Source organism: Sceloporus undulatus, chromosome 4, assembly GCF_019175285.1.
Source record: "Sceloporus undulatus isolate JIND9_A2432 ecotype Alabama chromosome 4, SceUnd_v1.1, whole genome shotgun sequence".
Taxonomy (NCBI): domain Eukaryota; kingdom Metazoa; phylum Chordata; class Lepidosauria; order Squamata; family Phrynosomatidae; genus Sceloporus; species Sceloporus undulatus.
Window position 1 is genome coordinate 181306734 of NC_056525.1, and position 6004 is coordinate 181312737.

Genomic DNA, 6004 nt, shown 5'->3' on the forward strand with positions numbered 1-6004 from the left:
GCTTGGTTATCAGATTAAACACAAGCCATTATATGAGTAAGAGCTTTATTGAAAAACCATTTTACGTGAACTGGGAAGCTCTGGGTCATTTCAGTCTTCTGGGGCTCAATAAAAATATGGACTTCCATTCTTTTTCATAGCACCCCCATTGCACTATAGAAATGGGAAGTATTTTTAAATGAAAGGAAAATCTGACAAGGAAATAAATACCTTTTCTTTATTCCCCCCCTTTCCCTCTTTTTCTTTCTTCTTTAAAAATCATACCGATGTTGTGATTAACTTGCATTCTACAGCCTAGCTGATGTGACAGTCAACCAAATTAATCCCATTATGCAAAATCTAGTTCACAAGTGGTTTTGCTTTTCTCTCCCCCCACTCCTTTTTTTCGTGAAATTATGTCAATTTTCCCATAAATTGGAAAGACCATGTCAGCTTTCCGTATTGCAAGTAGACACTACACAGTGCTGCATGTCTATATTCCTTTAATGCAGAAAGATACAAATTTTTAGCTCAGTGGCACAAATTATGATTCATAACTTTTATGCTGATGCTTCTGTTTACATGCAGCTTGTATGAGAATTACCAGTAGGTTTTGCATTCATTTTAATTCTTATCTCCTCCATCATGCCAACCACAGAGAGAAAAAGGCATTTAAAGCACAATGTGCTAGGAGCCAGTGACTCCTTTTAAAATTCTCCTTACCCTTACTGATATCCTCTTCACATGTAAAGGATCCAGTCAGTTTAATTGCTTAATTATTTTACTATGGAAAACATTTTTTAATTGCTAGAGAAATTCAGATTATTAGTCTTTGCTTGTTGCAAAAAAAGTGAATGACTACAGCTACTCTCTGCACTGCTTTCTTCCAGCCTTCCCTACTTACACTTTCATAGCTGGATCCAGCCCTTCTGCAGGTGGCTAAGGCTGAATTCCCAACATCCAACCAACCTGTCAAATTAAAGCCTTGTTCACTGTGTGTTGGAGAAATGTGATGTGGATGGTCAAAGCACTCTAGCCTTTGCCACCAACACATTAGGCCTTCAACAGCTGCTCACAGGCCTCAACAAAACGCAACTCCTTCACTCAAATGCAGCCTCTTCCAAACACATGTTAACTCTGTCTTTTAACAAAATGCCCTTGGTTTTATGAAAAGGAAAGACACAGAAAAAGCTGTTAAAACTTGTTGAAGTGGTTGATCTGGGTTTTTTGTCTGGTGTGTGTGTGTGGGGGGGTATTTCTTAAACTTGTTTTTTTCTGTTTTTGCTTTAGCCAGTTTTTGATTGGTACAGCAGGCTGTTGCTACTGTGTTTGTCTATGTGTGAGAGAGAAAGAGAGTGTATGGCTGGGATTCATTAGACATCTGTCAAATTGTCAGCATGCTACCGTTTGCATTTATGTCCACCTTACAAGCAAAGGAAGAGGAGGGAAACCTCCCCCCTCTCTCCCGTGAACATTCATTTCTTGGCAGTTCAGAAATAAAATTTGAACAGTACCTACTCTTATTGTAACTTTGATTTTTTTTTTAAAAAAGAAAACTTATTTTTCCTAAGTTTTGAAATGTTCTACCATGTCATATAGTTCCTATTTAGAGTTAGATATACTTTCCAGATTAGATTTACTTGTGTGTATGTGCGAGTCTGCCCACGCTACACATCTTTCGCTATGAAGAGTGGTTGAACTTCCTTTTTGAGGGGAGGGCTGTTTCACACATCACAGTATGAAAATGCACTGGGTGCAAACCCACTGGGCACTATCATATTTCAACTTGTTATGTAAAGAAGGAATAACACCACTAGGTGGAGGTGTAACCTATAGAACAAGGGGGGAATCATGTGGCCTGACTTGGCCCATCCAGACTACCTCCAAACATCAATCACCTTCTCTCCCCCCCCCCCCCCCGGAAAAATAGACCCTTCTCAGCTGAAAATTCACTCTGGGATATGCAGATTTGCTAAAGAACACTGTTTCAAAACCGTAATTCATTCACAAATCAGAAAATAATAATAATATAATAATAAATTTTATTTTTACCCTGCCTCTCCCACCGGATAAACAAACAAACCCCTAAACCACATGGAGTTGAATTCCAATGCCTAGAACATCATTTCTGGGCTGGCCAAAATGGTGTCAGTGTGGACCACCAAGAATTTTGGGGAATCGAATAGGACTCTCTGAGTCTTGGAGAATACCCACACCTGCTGCCGAGGTACATTCAGGATGGCAGTCTCTAGAACACTCAGCAAAAACTAGATCCTATGATCTCCCTTGTTGCTCAGGGAGGTGGTTTAGACCAGGTTTCTTATTAATCTTGCCAGACAGAAGGAAGATGTGCTGCCACCAAAACAGTAAAAAGAACCTGGATACCACTATGTGCTGGATGGGTACCTCATGTAACCCTGCCATAGGAACAGATACAACCAAGATTTACTTGGTATCAGGGTTTTTTCCTCTGTAATGGATGCGGCTACTAAGGTCCAAACACTCACATTTTGATTGAAATCCTGCATATAGGTATGTGGAAAATAATGCTCTGCATGTGCATCTGTGTGCCTCTTTTCCTGCCCCCACAGGCAGCTGTTGTCAATTATGGGTGTGCTGTCATAGCTGTTTCATGACGGGGGGGGGGGGGGGAGAGATCAGTTAGTGCTCACCTGCATCCAGTCAAAGAGAAATGATATTGCTCTTCTGGATATATCCAGAAACTTCCTGGGCATCTGGGCATCTTTTTCCTCTTGCCTTGCCTGCAGAATGACAGCCAGGCCAGGCCTAATCATCCCCCTGCCCGCTCCCCTCACAGGCCAATAGCCATGAGAGCTCCTCTACTGTTGGCAGATGCATGGTGGGGGGCAGTTGGATGCTCAGCAAGGAATGATGAATTTTGTGCAATCTCAAAAAAAAAAAACAAAAAAAAAGACATACAGTGGTACCCCGGGATACGAAAGCACCGCCTTACGAAATTCCCGGGATACGAAAAAATCCCATAGGAAAAAACTGTTGGGTTACGTTTTTTTTTTCCGGCTTACGAAAAAATTTTTTGTGCTTTCGGCGCTTTTCGCACGAACATCGTTAGCGCTAGCGCCTATGGCTTTTTCGGGTTACGAAAAAAATCGGGTTACGAACGCCGCGGCGGAATGAATTAATTTCGTAACCCGAGGCACCACTGTATACATGTGTAACTCTGAGTTATATGCATGTACAGTATGTCACCAAAAGGATTTCAGCCAGTATTTTGGCCATTTCAGTGTTATAGCTTTCTAATTTTGTGTGAAATATTTTTAGGATGTCCAAAAATCAACCCATCAATTTAATAATGAATGAATTCCCCTGATAACAATGTTCCATGTTATTTCCTACAGAATAATGTATAGACAGGAATAGATAAAGGAAAAAGATAAGCATAGGGCATGTAGACACTTTAATTTCCATTTTCCTTACAAATGAATACCACATATCCAGTTTTATCCCTTCCACTATACCTATGCAGCAGATGGAGATATTCATATCAATGCGGGGTCTCTAGTTTGCTTTCTCCTTCAGGAATTCCATTATACAAAGATTAATGCAGCATCTTCCCATTTATTGCAGCCTGTCTGGAATACTCTGAACAACTCCATGTGTTCACTAAACCTAGAACTTTATTGGTGGTTGTTTTGCTTGAGACTTTAAACATGAATCCTGTCAACAATCACAATCTCATGCCAGACAAGATGCAAACTTGAACCATATGGATGAGGAATGGGACCCTTTTGCTTCGATCCTGCTGCCTCCATTCTTTTTAGTTCATTGTATGCTCTACATTTAAAAGAGACTATTTCCGCATGGCACTGGGAAATTGTGGGAGTAAAGTGAGGCTATTTGAGAAAAGAGTGCTTCCTTTTTAAATACAGAAAACTGTGAACAGTAACATGCCCACTGTTTCCTCATGCAACATAAGGCTTTGCAAAAAGTTATAATAAAACAAATGGAAAGCATTTTAAAAATCTGTGCTGCAAATTTAGCCAAAATTGTGTAGAGTTGCAGATGCCCTCTGCCTCAGGGAATGACTAGTCTTTACGCTTTTCAGGGCCTTGTTAATGTGAGTGTTTACAGACAGCAACAATATTGCTACCATTATATTACTGCTTTAGTTATACTACTTCTGCTTTTGTGCCAATTGGGTTCTAATTTATTTCTGGCCAAAGGAAACCACTTCACCTATCTACCCATTTCCACTGCAGTTGTTGCTGGTACTGCAAAGGGGCATGAATGTATTTTTGTCCAACAAAACAGCCAGTGTATGCACTGGGGTGGGTCAAGACAGTAACTGGTATCTCATTTATAACCCCAGAAGCAAAAGTATGATATAGATCAGGGATGAGAATTATGTGGCCCTCCAGAGATATTGAACCACATCTCCCAAAATTCTACACAAGTGGCTGTCTTGTTAGGGTGGATGAGAGTGGCAGTTTAGTAACATCTAGAGGGCTATAGAATTCCCATTCATAATATAGATTGGATTTTGTACATGGATGCTGTACAATGGACAAAAGCAATGCTGCTTCTGTGGACACAAAGGGAAGAAGCATATCCAGCAAGCAGTCTCAGATTAATAAAACAGAAAACAACTGGCATCATCAGAGTGAAGTCCAAAACCAAGCTCCTACACAATCCAGTACAGTCAGAAAGAAGACTTTCAGTACCCTGGACAGGTCACAGGGAACAAACAAGTTGTTCCAAATAAGTGCTTAGTTTCAGTAGAGCCCTAACTCCTTGGGCCAAACTGTTTCTCCAAGCTCCTCCATATTCTTGATGAATGGAGGATAGCTTTGAAGGGATACTCCTTTGACCTGGCACTCGAGAGACTTCAGTGGATCTCTGCTATTTATTGCCAAGTACACTGCCTGCATTATCAAGTAGGCTTCAGGGAATGCTACAGTCTAGAAGGAAAGTGTATCTCTTGCTAGACTCCAGGGATCCCAAAAGTTACTTTCAGGTTCAGTGTCAGGGTCCCAGCACATCACCTCTTCTGCCTATGTCATAGGGGATTTTGATTTAGCTGATCCTTCTCTTTCTGTTCTGGACCCCGATTATTGTTTATAGTGGAATCCACAACACTGGAAAGGCCTGATCTTGCCTTGCCATAGCTAGGAGAGTGTAATATTCAAGGAGAGTACAAGAGAAGCTAAATGCCATTGGCCAACTGAATATACAGTGCATCATGAGTTCCTCATCACAAAGCATTTATCAAAATATGGGTTAGATGAATATGGATTAGAATGTAGGGAAGCCTGGAGAGGATTATTATATAATAAACTGCCAGTAACGTGTGACTTGCTGTCAACACATTATGAAAAGACAGCATTCACACAGAGATTTGATCTGATGTATGCCCCTTGGAAGGATGGGGGGTTTAGGGATTAAGGAGAGATAATCTGTAGAAGCAGGAGTGGAGGAACAGTAGGAAGGCAGAGGAAGAGACAAGGAGGTATGTAGGCCAACATGACGCTCTGATCACTTAGAGATATGCACTTATGCAATGAAACTCCAGTTGTAAAGCACAGAGCAAACACAATACAGAAACACATAATTAAAAATGATTAAACATGTGTACATATAAATATATATGTTCCCAGCCCCCTTTCCCTGTCTCTCTCTCTCTCTCTTTTACACACCACACACACACACACACACACACACACACACACACACACACTTTTACCATAGTGGTTTCGTTAAATGACTTGCAACTGAATTTAAAAACAAGTGAGACATGTCTCAGACTTGGGAGATATGCCTAAAAACCGAGAAAATATTTTTACATTTACTGCCAGATATAGTTCTACAAGGTTGTATGTAGATAGGGAATAACATTCAGCTTATCATTTCTATGATAGATTCCAGTGTGCCGTTTAAGATATAAATCATTAATTCAAGTCATGAATTTTCTGTTTACAACACAAGCCTTTAAAAAAAAATCACTCCAACTCAAAAGAACATGAAATGCCTTGGCATATAAGGCCCATAT